The 16,126-nt window shown below is 39.5% G+C and overlaps 1 protein-coding gene across 2 annotated transcripts in view; it reads right to left on the reverse strand.

The window, feature by feature from the left end:
- KIAA1217 (KIAA1217 ortholog) overlaps positions 1-16,126 on the reverse strand; it is a 359,020-nt gene that overhangs the window by 211,434 nt on the left and 131,460 nt on the right. Inside the window, exon 1 of one of the 2 annotated variants that reach the window (XM_062569025.1) lies at positions 2,250-2,313. The exons of the other annotated variant lie outside the window; for it this stretch is intronic. The gene's annotated coding sequence lies outside the window, so the exon portion shown is untranslated. Of the gene's footprint in view, positions 1-2,249; positions 2,314-16,126 lie in introns of those variants that run through there. 2 annotated transcript variants of the gene reach the window in all.

A 16,126-nucleotide genomic window follows, 5' to 3' on the forward strand; every position in this document is an offset into this window, starting at 1 on the left:
TGGAAGGGAATGACAGTCTCTTCCAGGATATGCAAACTGTAAGCAAGAACAAAGATGTTTGGCAGAGAAAGTCCATGAAGCAGTAAAGCCCTTGGAGGAAGCTTAGGAGGGTATTTATGTTTTATGTTTGCTATTTAAATTAAAGATGGATGAAGTTTTGAATATATGCAGTGTATACACATTCTGCATTTTGAGATGGATAGGAGGACTTGGCATTTGGCTGTTTTTAATGCTTATAACATCAGACACAGATGTAGCACAATTTAAAAAACATTTTTGAAGTACTCTCATATGGAAGCTTGTTCACTAGCACAAAAAGATTGCCTTACAATTTCAGTGTTCAGCACTTAGAACAACAATGGTTACATTCTCTTTAAAAGAAGCAATTGTAAAATTTCTGAGTACCTGAATTATATTAAAAGCATCTAACACGTTTTATAGACAACATTACCAATTTCCTTTCAGGATTTCCAAAGACAGGAAAACAAAGAAAGAAAGGAAAGTAAACTTCTGAAATTTGTCTAAGATGTAGTCAAAAAGTTGAAACCTGAGCTTTCACTTGCAAGAAAGGCAAAAGCTTTGCTCTTGTCTCCAAGTTTCAGCAAAATAAAGTGATGTAAAAAATGTTTTAAAAAGTCACCTCTTTATGTGACACTGATTAAGTTTTCTAAATTCACATAGATAAGCTGGAAGACAATCTGATATTGTTAATTTAATCATGATTAAACTTAAAAAAATCCTATGTATACACCTATACACACAAATATCTAAAGCTACACCTGTAGATTTCATAGGGTATTTCTCCCTCTCTATATTCCTCATCATCAGATAGCTTATAAACTCTATCCAGAGGAATAATAATGCCCTATACAATATGTGTTACAACACTGAATTCTGGGTTTCAAGTACTACTCATAATGTAGCAAATGACACTTTAAAATGGATGGAAAAGTCCTCTCTCAGTTAAATATTTAATTTCTATTAAAAAGCAGTCATAAATCTTGTGAAATGAATACATGAATGAAACTAATAAACACAGCATTAAAAGTTCTCATTCTGGCATGCACATCTGACAGAAACCTTTAAGAAATCCAAAAGACATGATACTGCACACGGAGGAGAGAAGTGAAAACAAGTCACACCTGGCCAAGTCACAACGAAGAATATGGGATGAGATGAGATGTTCAAAACAGGAATGTGTCTCTCTCTTTGAAGGCTAATCCGTACGTGACAGGGATAGTGAGTGAAGGTGGCACACCTGAGCAGCTTCACAAGCAAACTAACACCTGCAGCAACATTTCTGGCTTGAAAGGGCTTGCAGGGAATCTCTTGATAAATTATCTGGTGGAGGATGTTTCTTTTGTCTCCATTTTTTTTCTTACTCTATTATTTTGTCTTGAGTTCTGCTGCTCAGAAGCTTAAGAAAGCCCCTCATTTGCTGTCCAAGTGTTAAGTTCCTAGAAACAGCAAAAAGACAACAAATTTGAATTTTCCAGAGTTTTGGGTGCAGAGGCTCTACGTACAAAACATTTGTCCAACAACTCCCTAAAGGGGCCCGTACGCAGCAGCAGCTTCCCAGCCACCGGCATGAAGACAGGTCTCACGCCGAGCGTCCAGGAGCGGCTGGGCATGAACAGACTGTGCCAGGCTTGGCGCTTTGCCTCACTTTGTCAAAGTACCTTCCTCCCCTAGACAAACCTGCAGGTGGGGTGAGTGGGGGCAAAGAGGATCCCACTACATTTTACACAAACACTTTCATTTTAATACTCTAACTTAGTACATCTAGATCTGCCCTGAAGGAGGTATAAATTGCCTCGCTATTGATATTTAAACAAGGCCCCTTGATTCTAAATTATTGATGAAAGTGCTCTGAAGCAGCCTGAAACACCTGAAAAGATGCAAACATTACAGACGCAAGGCAATATACTACCTGTCTCTCTTAATCCAAGTTCCTGGATAATGAAAGGTACTGCAAATGTCTCACGGAGGTGCCTTACCAGCTTAGGCTAACGCTTTGTCATACCGATTGTAGCTCACATATTTTTGTTTTCTTTTTTCATTAAAAATTTCACCGTTGCTGTATCATCAAACTAGTGTTTACTAAGTTCAAAGCTATACACAATATCTACAACTCCCCCGCCCTTTAGAACGAAGACACATCGCCTTATTTCTGACATGCAAACAATGTAATTTCCAGATAACATCAAGATACATGAAATCAAAAACTTCATATAAAAATTTTAACTTACTTATTATTGTTCTCCAGCAAAGCCTCCTCCACCAACTACTAGCAACAAGAAGGGAATTTCCTCCTCTTCGGACTATTCTTGAAATAGATTGCAGTAAGCCTTCCTTTCCAATCTAAGCCTTCAGTAGCAAAAGGAAGCTACTTCCAATCCACAGGCAGGAACGACCTCACAGACTTAAAAAAACAAACAACCCCCCCCCCCTTAAAATTTTGGCCACCATTTTATTAAGGTCAGTGTCACCATTTAAGAGAAAAAAACCTCTATGAGCTGTTTTAAAAGATTTCCTACTGCAGAAACCTAAATCATAGCATAATGCTTACTTGCCATTCCTTTCAAGTCCGGAAAGCTCTTTGTTAAGATTACTTATTGTAAGGAAATAAGTTTTCACTCACCCGATATGTGTATTTTTATAAGCCAGTTTTGTAAATAAACCAGCCACACTCCATAGAGAGCAGTAGCGGACAGATTGCCTTTGCCCTGAATGTTAAACAAAAACTACAGCAGCCCCACATCGCCTGGCATGATCTGGGAATTCACCCCAAATTATAGGGCCAGCAGTCAAAAAACAACAAAAACAAAAAGGCTCAGGTGGTAACAGCTTCCTGACTTAACTTTACTCAAAGCAGCTATCACTAATAGGTGAAGAAAAGCAAAATGATTACCAAGTGGCTGTATAAATGTGCACCGCACAGCATGCAACAATCTAATTTCTAAGAACTCAATTAAATGGGAGCCAAATCAATAGCTAAACCATATGCTAGACCCTACGAGATCCACAGCAGTGATGAAAGATTCACATTTGTCCATTTGTCAGACTGCTCTGTTCAGTAACTGAGAAAACAGGGGTGACTTAAAAAACAAACTAGTTAAAGGACACCATGCTGATCACTGTATGGTCCGTTTCCCCTTTTTTTTCCTCAACCAGATCCCCTCCCTCTTAAAGGTTGAGTGAGGTGATTTGGCTGAACAACTCATAAAGCTCCCCCTTACAGACCCTGTCTATTATTTAAGGATCTTGGCAAAGAGAGGTTGGTGCTGAAGCCCCAGCTAAAGCAACCTCAGCATCACTTATAATCCTAAAATGGGTGAAAGGGCAGAGTTGCCCTGGCAAACCCCATGCCTTTGCTTGGGATCTGAACCTTCACAGGTTGAAAACTCTGCTGTGCAAGGAGCGTGTCAGCCTTGCTGTGACACTCCCAGGACTCCTCTGGGAAGACTGTGTAGAAAAAGAATATTTCTCCACAAGACTTTCAGCAGGGCTGGATGGGTATCACATGCATCCTCATTATATCATGCCACTCCTGGATTTACCATGCCCTCACTCTTACATTTTTCCTATTTTGACAGAGTCTTGAGAAGCTCAGAAACCACGATCAGGTCTTTTAATGTTTGTGTACAAGGCAAAACAGGCTGCATTTGCTGTATTAAGAGACTAGACTTCTCATTCAGGCATTTAAGTTCAATGACCGAAGGTCATCTTTGAGAGAAGCACACTAAACTGGAATCGATCACTACTCAAAGCCTTAATTTAACAAAAGGGCTTTTCACAATGGAGAAATGCAGAATATGGGCAAATGCTCTGTCAGTGCAAAAAGAATGATCACAAACTGAAAACAGAAACTTGGAAAAACAAAGTATGCAGGAAAGCCAAAAAGAACGGCGTTGAGGTCAATATGACAAAGGAAAAGAGCTGAAATTGAAAGATACTCTCTATTGGGAAAAGCATGAAGAAATACAGGGAAAATATTTCTACAAATTATCTGGCAAAGACATCCCCCATTAAGAAGCAAGGAAATAAAACTGAGCGTGCTTCTTGGAGAAACAGAAAAGAGAGCAAAGATAGTTTGAAAGCACATGGCAACCTGCCGGCTGAGCAGCAGTGACCACTCCTACCATATAGGCACAAGGTATAGAAACTCACCGATATACTTAAGTCCTGTTCTGGGTAGACATGTCGTTGTACTTTAGTTAACACTGGCAATGCTTGAACCTCCCCAAATGTCCATAAAAATTGTTACACAACTATTCAACTGCTGATGATTTTTACTTCATATGAGAAAAAGGAGTGCTGTCTCAGACTAATTAGATTTCCATACTAAAATCCACGTTCATCTAAATATCAGACTAAATGCTAACAGATGCTATCTTGATTTTGTATTTAAGATCTAATACAATGGTTTGTAAAGTATGGTCCTAAGACCACAGGGCCTGTCACATGTTACTCATGGCTTTCCAAAACCAAAATCTTATTTTATAATGTCCAGACAGCTGCATCCTAGGGGATTAAAGAGAATACAGTTAGTCTTACTATTCCCATTGACTTTGCCCTAGCTTAGAAAAGAGGAGGAAGGATGCTCTCCTGACACTCTTTTTACTCAGCTTACCCTGAAAAGAGACAGATTTCTGGTAAAGAAAAAAAAATTCCTGGGGCCAGGTGGGGAGGGGAGAAGGCAGTAGCTGTGGCTGTGTGGAAAATCAAGGTGGTCTGGGACATATGGTTGGACACCTAATGCATGGTGTGAGAACATCAGAAACCATAGATTCAATATAAAGCTGCATCCAGACCTTGCATGAAACTGTTATTCAGCCATGAATAAACTTTCGCTAATGCTCGTTACCAGAGTTTCATTTTGCTCATCATGGTATCTGTACTTATAAACTTACAGAAGGTTGGTTTGTTGCTCTTTATATTTTACTTTTTCACAAAAAAAGATGAGGGAGAAAGCAATATATTTATCATACATTCCAGAAAACTTTCATAGATTCATTTTGTAGAATATGGAACTATTTGCTGTTCATGAAGGGTCTGAGGAGGGGATCTTTGCAATTTCTTACTGTTATAAATACATTCAGATGAGCAGAAAGCAGAGCAAAACAAAGCAAAGGATCAAACTCTACGTAAAACTGTATATGGACACACAAAGATTTTCTACCTACCTTCTTACCCGCAGGGAAGTAGACTGCAATCTTCTCTGACAGGGAGTCCCCTTGGACACTCCCAGGACACTGGCAGGGAGGAGCGGACCCTGCGAGCTTCACACCCAGCAGCTCCCATGGAAATTCAGAAGTCCCAGTTTGTCCCCTAAACTTTGCTATGTTTCCAGATGTCTCTGCCATAACCTGGCACTTCTCAAGAATACTCCCATAACTAACCCATAGTAAAGCATTTCATAAGGATTCTTTGCAGAAGTAACCTGCAGGTATCATTGAGAAGACCTGTTTTGGTGATTCAGCCAGTTCTTTTTACCTCAATCACACCAGTCTTAAAATAATGAATGTTTCTATTCCTGTTTTTGGTAATCTTTATGGCATGCACAGCACAAAATTTATACAGATTTAATTCCACCTTCTACAGTCCCTGAGCCAGATCCACAAGAAACCCAAGTCATGCCTAAAAGCTAGAAGAGGTTCCCAGACTATCTCACGTCTAACTTGCAGCTAGCCCATCACTTCTTATCATGCTCACATACTTTTGGGCATGACTTGGGCAGCTCAACTTCAGCAGAAATGAAGGAAGTTATAGGCTCTTGATTAACCCGTAATCCGTTGCCTGGCAAGGGGAAGCTGTGGGTGCAAAAAAACCTTGGTGAAAGGCGAGCCAAGCGACACAGTGTATGTGCTTAAGCTAATGCTGTGGTGAAAGTGCAGGTACCATCAGCTGTTCACAGGCACAAGAGTAGATTAAGACAATAGGAAGAGGAGCAGGTGCTCAGATCATTCTCTTGGATTTAAGTGACTAAACCCATTTAAATTGCATCATAGGTGCTACCAGCTATCTTTGATCTCACTGCCTGTGCTTTACTGCTTGGCATCACAATCTGATCCTGAAGACATGGGCATTACTCAGAGCTTGAGATTTAGCATAATAAAGACGACAGAATGTCAATAACAGAGTTCTCTCCTGTGTACCCAAAAAAAGGTTTCCAAGATTACAGGTTACTTAAGAGTCTTTTTACTTAAATTCTTGCTCTGGTCTGGCTGCATACCCACAGCTGACAAGGGAAAAGTACAATCACCCCCATACAGCACCAAGGAGCTGCACAGCTCTTTGAGGACAACGTAAAAAAGTAGAAAGCTTGTAACTTAAGAACCCACTAAAATGGAATAGAAATTTCTACCAGTAGGTCAAGGACAAGCAAAAACAAACACTGCTTTAGACTGATGAAAGCTGAAGCAGAAAAAAACATGGGAGAGGCAAGGGACTGGGAAGCTGATCCGTTCACAAAGTAAAATGAAAATTCATTACAGTGAAAAAGAAGAGCAATCTTATGAGGGTGCAAGACTATTAGGAGAGTATTTCCATAATGCTTTAATTATTTTAGAACATTAATATATTATGTTATAAGTAAGGAACATTAACTGGAATGCTCATTAATAAATGTATGATCAAAAAATACAAACTAAGATAAAGAAATGGTCACATTACCTGAATTGAAATGCAGAAGAGAGAAAAAAAGGGGGCCTTTGAAAGATAGCAAAGTGCAAGAAATGTGTCCATGAAGATTTAAAAGAAATAGGGAGAGGGGGAAAAAAAAGAAAAAAAAAAGGCTCATGCAGAGAACTGGTGAATTCTGTGGGAAAAAAGTTTAATTATAATTAAAATTCATATCATAACCCTAGATGTGCCAGGCTCAAAATGAATTAGAATTAGGACTCCTACAGTAAATTGAATCACAGTCTCTTAGGAGAGGGCACAGCTCATTGCAGAGAAAAAGGATGCAGATCCTGAAATAGAGAGCTATTCTGAATCCAGTCAGTGTATGTCAGAGAGGAAGGACAGCCAGATGAAGCCATCTGACTCAGGGCTGCATGCAGGAGGCATCTGCAGCAACTGGGAGTTTCCAAACAATACGTACAGACTTAAGGGACAGGATACCTGAACTACCCTACCTACCGAGCTGCAAAAGCAAATCTGTGTTGACTTACAATTACCACAAAGTTTGCGCTGCTGCTGCACACGATAGCAGAGTTGCAAATATGTAGTGCCCAAATCCATTAATTTACTTCATGTACACTAAAAGACAACCAGAATCAGAAAGTGCATGGCTCCATTATGCTGTCTTCTTTTGCCTTTTTTTTCTACAAAAGTGATTAAAAAAAGATTGCTCTAAAGAGGAATATATATTCCCGGAGTTTAGAAGCCGAACTCAGAGAAAGCAACTCAAATTTTCAAGGGAGCAAAGGCCAACTTGTGAGAAGCAAAGGAAGAAGCAGCTACAAACACCTAAAAATAGAAAATTCAGTAGGAAGTTCCCCTACAGAGATGTAATCTGCTATTGTACTCAGATCCTGGCATTACAACTTAAAGTCTACAAGAAGCTATCATCTTTAATACATCATCTCCTTCCTACTGTTCTTTAAAGCAAAGAAGCTGATTAAACATCCTGCCACACTCTGGTAACCTTAACAATACATTTCTTCATTTCACACTGTTAAAGGTCAGTCACATGTTAAATTGCTCTTCTTTGTGTGAATTTACACTAAGCACAAAACTAAGTCAGTAAGAGTTGTACTTTTGGTATTTCCAAACAACCATGGAAGTACTAAAAAGTACTAAAAGGCATATTGTTTCAGACATATATCAAAAAATATTTCTCATTCTTTTAAAGTGTTTGACTTTTGCATTTGCTTAGTAAGGCTTCGGATTAACTGGCTTCCAATATTTCATTAGGACAGGAATGTCTCTCAAACCATTAAAAAAAATGAACATCATTATCTTCATTTGGCAAAGCAGGTATTCATTTTCATTTTCAGTGTATGGCATTATAGTCTCTTAAAATGTAAGTTTAAAATCCAGAAAAAAAGTTTTAAGGCTTTTATTGGAAAAATAAAACCAACAATACAAATGGGAAAATAGGAAGCTAGCATACATTAGCATTCATTTTCTTCAAGAGCTAATGCTGCTCCATATGCAGCTGTTTACGAATAGCTCAGTTACGAAGTGGAAAAAAGGTCGTTTCTATACATGCCAAAATTCCTCTTGCAAAAAGGTGCAAGGCTGATATTTTATTTCACTTCATGAGAAATACAAGTGGCAGCAAATACGAACCATGGGAAATGTGAAGTGCAATTTTCAAAATCTTTGCTGTTGCCTGACTGTTCTTAAGATGTTTGTGTACTTCAGTACACAAGGTTTGGGGAACTGGATTGTTTGTGGGTTCATGCAAAACTCTTATCTGGCAATGAGCAAGATCCAGGCAGTACTTCAAGCACCTTCTGAAGTCCACGTGGGGCTCGTGATTGAGCCCAGTACTGAATGTTGAGAGATTCAGTTTCTGCTCTCCACCCGCACAGCTCTGACCTGAACAAATTGCTTCAACTCACAATCTCTCACACTTTCCTCTGAAAGTAAGGAATGATTCTTCTCATCACCTCTGTGTGATCAGAGTCAACCAACCCTTCCTTTTGTTGTCCAACATGGATAAAACATCACAGATTCCAGCTATGCTCCTGTGTACCTGATACACTCTGAAATGTTTTTCCCCGATATATCTTTTAAAAACAACAGTGAATCACCCTATATTTTTGCATAATCTCCACAGAGTATATGCAGAATCTGTTTCAGGGATGGAGATCTTCCCTTCCAGGTGCCTAGGCAATAATATGAAAAAAACAGCATAGAATAATAGAATAATTTAGGTTGGAAGGGACTGCTCAAAGCAGGGCTAGCTTCAAAGGTACAGTAGGCTGCTCAGGGCCATGTCCAGACAAGTTTTGACTACTTCCACGGACAGCGGTATCCACAGCCTCTCTGGGATGCTGTTCTGGTAATAAACCACTCTCACTGTGAATTTTTTTGCTCATATCTGATTAGTGTTTTCCTTGCTACAAGTTCTGCCCATTGCTTGTTGGCCTTTCCTTGTACAGTTGGAGAAGAGTCTGGCCCTACCTTCTCTATTATTTTCCCATTAGGTAGCTACAGACTGCAGTGAGACAATCCCCTTCATCTGCTCTTCTCCAGGTCCAACAAACCCAGTTCCCCCAGCCTCTCCCCGTACGTTGTGTGCTCCCTTACCCTCCTTATCTTAGCAGACTTACTGGACTCTCTGCAGTTTTCAGTATCTTCCTGATACTCCTGACACTCTCCTGCTTTAACAGATGCAGAGCACTTGTATGGGGTGCAATGGAGCTCCATGCTAAAGGTCCCCAAATGCTAGAGTAGTACTATCCATGCTGTGCCTCATCGCGGCACTCGTCTCCAGTACAATGCAGCTGCGTGGAGGCCTACAGGCAGCTGTAACAACAACACGCTTCTGCCTTTGGATTTAGTGTGCCTGGCCTTGCTCTGCCTCACAACCATGGTGAAATATAACCATGCCTTGAGACAGACATTTCTTACTGGGAATGTTACAGATCTTCTTCTACTGAAGTTGATGGGAAAACATATGTTTTTTAAAAGCAAGGTTGGAGCCTTTGCAGGGTAATGCTTTTCATGTGTAATGTCAAAGGATGGGTCCCAAACCATACTTTTAATCTCTTCTCTCCCTTCTTCATGAAAATGAAAAACAGATCTGTAACTTCACCAGATTGTCATGACAGCATATGGAGTTAAAGAAAAAAGAGAAAAGGATACACCCAGACAATTCCCTACATAGAGAAATAGGATAGTCATAACCATTTCTACCCTTCCTGAGTACAGGAGATGGAAAAGTTTTCTGAGACGGAAAATCTGGCAAATCTGTGCGTGCAGTTCCACGTTGCTGCTGTCTGTGATAACAAGGGGTTTGGACTGACACAGGAGTCCTCCTCCAGCTGTGGACTCCTAAACAAAAACAAGATGCCAAAACTGCAGAGCAGCCCTAAGGCTGGGCACGTTTGCTGGGGAGCTCCAGCAGCCCCCAGGAACTACACTTAGCGAGGTCTGGCTGCAGCTGAACAACGGGCTCCAGGACTACAAGGCACTCTGCATTTCTGTGGGTTGAAAGGTATTATATAAATGAAAGCTATTACATATTTTACTGCACCGCTAGGGTCACTGGATACAACCTGCAGTGGAACAATGGCTAGTGCATCTCCATGTGCTGATCTGACTTCAGAGGAATCTATCAAATTAAGAAGAAAGGAGGAACTGACCTTCACAGAAACTCCCTTCATTTTATGTACTTCAGCTGCAGCAACCTGGAGGAGTAAATGGATGGACTCCATGCCACACCAGAGTACATCAGCCACGATCTGTTACCTGGATTACAAATTGTCCAAAACCTTTAAACCCTCCCCCTTCCCTTCTCATTAGGCCTTAAACAGTAATAGGTACCATGCTTTGGTGCACAGCTAGGCTGTGCCTTTGGTATCTGCGCCGGGCAATTATTTACAGCTATCCACAGTTAATATTGCACAACACAACTCCTGATTACAGAAGAAGCACAAACCCCATCCTCATGGAATAAAAAGGTAACATATCACAATTTGAATACACAATGTATTTATCATTCTTAGTATTTGCATTTACTAACCTTTGAATCAAATAATGCAACATTAATATTCTGTCATCATAGTGCTAGCACAAAATTTCCTTTCTTTTTTATTAGTGTACAAAGGAGAGAGAAAACAATTCTGTATTGTGAAATAACTGGGGCAGATGCTACCAGTACATCAAATCCCTTGTTTTTTCTCATAAAATACACAGACTCCTTGTGTACTCTCTGTTTCAAAGTCAGTTTCATACTATGCAATGCACACATCCACAACCCGGAGAAACTGCACACATACCCACGTAAAGGAGGCACCAGTGCAAGCTAATGACACCCCTGATAAGTCTCTCCCAGCATTTCAGTATCAGAACAGAGTCTGCAAGAGATGAAATTATTCCCAGGTATAAGAAACAAGGCAAAACCGATGTGGAAGAGACAAGTGCCTAGGAAACCAAAGCTTGCTTCAGGCGCAATCACAGCTGCCACGAAGGCAGGGAATCACCTGCATGAGAAGGACTAACCTGCTCTGCAGTCTTTCATCTTCCAGTTCCACAGTATTTTTCTGTAATGAGGGAGTTTGAACATGGAGAAGTTAGTTTTTTTTTTTTTCCTCCTAAGACATAAACCATCATTTTATGAACATTAACCTGGCCTAAGGTGGTATTGTTACTGAAAGAAGACATCCATCCTTCCCTCAGCCCCTCACTCCCAGGCCCCTTTCCCATGCTGGCACAAATGTTGGTGCAGCTACACAGTGCACCAGGTCAGGCAACTGATCTCTGTTAAAATTAAGGTTTTCCTAAAAAATGGTATTTTATTTTTTTTCTGGGTTGGCATTTTCACTGGAAAATACAAGTTACCTTGAATGTCTATTAGAAAAAGCGAAAGCATAAACTGTGAATTGATTTAAATAAGGCACAGAAGATAATTATTTTGCTCTACTCAGCAGATGTAGCCTATAGGTATGCTGGTCTCACTACATCCAATCTCATCTAATCTCAGAAGCAAAGTGGTCCTGAGCACATTCAAGTCTGAGTCAGATCTCTGACTCCCCACAAAAATGCAACCACTTCTAGTGCACCATATGGCAGCAATCCTGTGTCAGCAACAACGCACAACAACTTTTCCAAAGGAAAATGAAGAACAAGTTCCCTGCTTGAAACCAAAGAGAGATGTATCCCACAAAAGCATGCAACACATAATTTCCCAAACTGGAATCAAGGCAGAACATCAGCACTGAAGTGTTACAGAAACTTTAATGGTGAAGAGTGAGGGATTTGTTCTGAGGTTCAAGAAAATGCCAGTTATAGTTTGTGCAATGCTATCAGATTAATGACACAGTTTTGCTGAGAAAGTATATATTTGATGTTATGGAAGCAAAATATTCAGCTACTACGTTCCATTATATTTGGAGCCTTTGTCCCTGGTTTATCCCAGAGTTCAAACCCTGATAATCTATGTGCTTGAAGTTCATCTTGGTGGATAATGGAAAATTCTGCTCCATTTCCTCTGGGACTTCATGCTCATTAGTCACAGCATACCAATTAAAAGCTTTGTTAGAAAACCAGAGGAATGTGACACAGCACATGTACAAACCAGGAAGCTTCATTCACATATAACATGGATGAATGGCTTTGTATGGCATGCCAAGCATCACATTAATAGGTCGTGTGCATCAGCATGCAAGATCAACAAAAGACATGCAAGAATTTTTAAGTCAGCACTCTTAGTAAGCAACTAGTTTTAATTTTGAACAATAAGATTGACAGTCTTTTTCACAGCCTATGCTTTCCTTTTAACACAAAGCAATGCGAAAATTAAATGAAACTCTTATGTATCCATATGTGTATTGCTACTTTGGTGACCATCTTGTAGAAAATTATTAAACACTGACACTAGCTACCGACCAGATTCTTTTCTTAACTGTCAGAGGTGAAGTTGGGGTTAGTGCATTGGCAAGCTATTTATGAACCAGAATAACAACTATTTTCAGAAGGGATTATTGCCACTATAAACTACTGTCAAGTATTTGTAACAGCAATTCTTAATTAAGAAAAGAAGAAGAGGACTCAGCGTCTGTGCTCTGATCATGCAGCTAATAACTGACTCCCCCTCAAACAAAACAAAAGTGAGATTTAACATGTAGATTTGTTTTTATGTTAGAAATCTAAGTTAAATTATTTAATATATAACTTGGAAAATAATAGTTGACTATAGCTATGAAAAATTAAATTTGTTACATTTTTATTAACCCTTAATTCTTATCTAGTGAACTAGCTGCTGTCAGGAGGTTTTAGGGTTAATGGCTCACATTGACAGCATGCTATAAACTAAGCAGAGGCAATAGCTCTACCTTTCAACTTGTATTTTCATTTCTACAATTCAAATGCAGCATAACAGTGATGTTTAGCATATTTCTTATATTATAGACAGAAGACTTTGTAAAATATTCCATCTGTGACAGAGATCATCCACATTATGGATACTGCAGCAGGAGAGACACATCACAGAGTAGAAGATACTCTTGAAAGATAAGAGGGTCTTATAACCACTTAAAGAGTCTTCACGGAGGGATTTGGGACACACTGGAGCAGAGTCCTTGATAAGAAGCTCCAGGCAGCTGAAGCAGGCCTCCTCGCACCACTACGGGGGGCCTCTTCCCATTCTTCATCTTCCTGCTCCCCTCTTTTCCCCACTAGCACCCATTTCTGTGGTTGCTCCATCAAGTGGATCAAGCCAACCAATGGCAAACTAAAATAACTAAAAAATATACAGCTGATTAGCTTTCAGCTGGATCTGTTACTAAAGCCAGGCAGCTGGGTGATGATGACCACTCATGCAACCAGCTCTAACACTTAAGTATCTGCACCAGATTCCCATCTGAGCACAGGGCTGTACCAGCTCACACGCCCTGGTAGGTACCGCTGTTCCCCTCTACCACCCAAGCAGCCTGGCTGAGATCTAAATGGAGTTTATTCCTTCTCCAGCACTGTGAGGATGTTGCTCTTTTCCTGCCCCTTTTCTAGCAGCACATCTTTACATCATTCATGTAACAGTGGTAGTGACCAGCACGGTGGCTCTGGGGCTGAGGTTGCTGCTGCCCTCGCAGCAGCCTCTGCTCTCTCCCCAGGACATCTGGGCACCAGAGCGGGGATAGGGCTGGCACATGCCCGCGTCTCCCCCATCACCCCTGTGTCATTACACTGCCAGGGAAGTAGAAGCAGAGGAGTCCTGTGTTTCCTAACCTGAGCATAGCCAAAACAGGCAGTCCGGCTGAACCTAAGAATAAGCTTAATTTTTCTGTTAAAAGCTTCCTTTAAAAAAATAAAAAACAAAAACCAAAACCTTTGCTTGGTCTTCTTTCTTTGTACCTTTACATAATTGTGGCTAAATTTGACTGCACTTAACCTATGTAATTTGCCTATATCAAAAGGTAATCATTCCTAGGTGCAAAAGGATTACCTACATTTAAAACAGGGGGAAGAAAATATTCACTTGGGCCAAAAACAAAACAAAAAAGCCCCACAATATATTTTAGCAATGAGCATTGTGAGGAGTGGTGTGTACCCTGTGGCCCCAATGCCCCCGCAGAAGGACTCGGTCCAGGGTGTTGCAGCAAGCTGGGATAATCCCACACTCAGCTCCACGGATCCCAGCGGAGCCACACACTCCGCCCGCCTGTGCTTTACTACACACAGCTGGCAACAGGGAGAATTTCGTGACCACCTGTGAACATGAGGACATCTCCTCTCTCCCCAAGTGCCAGAAGAATGGTTACAAGCAAAGGAAAACTAAACAAGGTAAAAGAAGATAACAAGCTGGCTCCCTCTCCTCCTTCCCTCCCCCACCCCCCTAGTCACCACCACTGACACTTTTTCTAAGAAAAACTATATTTTCCTCAAGGTTAGGAGGAAATGTGAAGGTGTTCTGCCAAATGCGTATTTGGTGAAAGTAGGAAGACAACACGAAAAACTGAAGTGACAGAAGAGCAAGCCTTTTTGTATGAATTCAAAGAACAGGATTTCAGTTTCTCAGAACTATTTTTTTATGCCCGTTTTTGCAGAACTTTTACTACAAATCCACATCCTGGTTGGAAGAAGTGGGGAGGAGACAGAGTAGAATCTCTTGAAAATATTCTGTGTTATTTTCATCCCTAGGAGCTAAGAGATCTCAGGTTTAGCACTCACAATTAAGAGATTGCCTACTCCTCCCACCTCCAATTCAAAATAAATTTTGGACTCTTCATTTGCGGCTTGGATTTTGAGCATTTAACGTACAGGAAGGCAATATTTCCATAGATTTTGCTTGGTAATTCTAATGTCCAGAATATTTTTCTTTTTCTGAAATCTGAGGTTTTAAACCACTTTTAAAAATCCAATTCTAGGAGCAGGAACTCCAAGAAAATCAAAAGCTGCGAAAAACCACAAAACCTTTTTCTATCAACATCAAAGGCTGTTTACTTAAAACAATGCATTTAGGGACTCGCTACAATTTACATTCATCCTAAAATAAATAAATAATAAAGTAATAAAAATGTGAGTATTCTTTTCCTTTAGTAGGCATAATCATAGTGTATTAAACATCTGACTTTATTTTCCTTGCCCGAATGTCTCTAATTTTGGATCACCTTGATGGCTGCTAACACACTAGTTCTGATCTTAGGTAGTTACAGGAAGGCAATTTTCTGTTAATGTTCATCAAGGCAGATCACTCAGTCTTTCACTAAATCAAAATATCTGCTTTTTTTTGTTATTCGTATTTTTCATGTTGCCTTTCTACTTCATGTTTGATGGATATAGCTGAAGGTAAAATTTAAACCAGTATGTTAACATAGCTATAGTGTAATTCAATGACACATTAAAAACATTCTCACTTTAAATTGAGTTTTATTTTAGCATAAACCAAAATAATTAAAAACCTTTTGGTACATATCTATCCTCTTAATTACCTATTTTTCATTAAAAAAGTGGAAAAAATTTCTCATGAATGAATGTATTAAAGCTTCAGCAAAAAGTATTTTTCTTTATACACCTGCTTACAGCACATACCAAAAATATTTTATAAGAAAAAATATAAATACATGTATATAGACATATGGAACTAATAAATTACCCATTTTCATCATTAGAAAGGTGGAAATAATTTTCAATACATGAAACACTTCTAGGCTAATTAATCAGTAAAATAATCCTTTCTTGTACAGGAAAAGTGTTTTATCTACATTTTATGTACAGTAGCAGATGTCCAAAACAAAAAAAAAGTACTTACTTGCAATTTTCTTGTTAAAATAATCCAGAATTTCCACTTAGTAAACAAATATAAACACCTGAGAGTTATATTACTTTTTTCCTTAAGGGGCAGTAAAATCTTTTCAACTTCCTCATGTTACATTTCTCAGAATACCCCATTCTAACTTAAAAATATATATATATATTAAAATACATGTATGTCTAAAGGATAAAGATT

The sequence above is a fragment of the Rhea pennata genome, chromosome 2 (genome assembly GCF_028389875.1).
Source record: "Rhea pennata isolate bPtePen1 chromosome 2, bPtePen1.pri, whole genome shotgun sequence".
In the NCBI taxonomy this organism is placed as follows: Eukaryota; Metazoa; Chordata; class Aves; order Rheiformes; family Rheidae; genus Rhea; species Rhea pennata.